Source organism: Pollicipes pollicipes, unplaced genomic scaffold, assembly GCF_011947565.3.
Source record: "Pollicipes pollicipes isolate AB1234 unplaced genomic scaffold, Ppol_2.1 Scaffold_4740;HRSCAF=5597_pilon_pilon_pilon, whole genome shotgun sequence".
NCBI classification, from domain to species: domain Eukaryota; kingdom Metazoa; phylum Arthropoda; class Thecostraca; order Pollicipedomorpha; family Pollicipedidae; genus Pollicipes; species Pollicipes pollicipes.
The window spans coordinates 24032322-24032954 of NW_023596545.1; positions in this window are offsets into that span (position 1 = coordinate 24032322).

Sequence of the window (633 nt, forward strand, 5' to 3'; positions counted from 1 at the left end):
TAGCTGCGTCAGATCTGTCCCAAAGCTCTGTATGACAACATGAGGATGGCCTTGTCAAGTAGCCTGGTGAGTTAGACGCCCAAAAGGCCTAGATGCATCATTATCGAGCACCGCCATGAACCAAAACAACAGCTAACCGAGGGTTTAACAGGTCAAAAATGGCGGTAGAAGTAAGTTCCGTGCTTCAAAGTGTCTCCTTCATTCCCTGTGAATTGTTCTCTCTTGGGTGCATATCAAACATGTTTGGGCAGCTGGCGAATTAAACCAAGTTATATATAGAGCACGTGCAAGTTTGCAGTTGGAGCATCTTGCAGAGAAATCGGTCAACATTTTAAGGAACAGAGACCACGTGAAAGGAAGGAAGAATAAAGTGTTGTCACACTCGTATGAAACCATGAAAAACAAAAGAAGCAAATAAATATAAGACTAATACTTTTTTGGGAAACAAGTTGCTATCAGCTGACTTCACATAAAATATGTTAACACGAGTGCTCAATGGTGATATTTATCTTTTAAATTTCATTTAGAAGACATTTCTTGAATTTTTCGCTGTTGCATTTCGGGGCTTATACAATTTGGTGGTCAAGTTTCTTCGCGTAAAAAATACGTGGAGAAAAATTATCTACCGGGCCT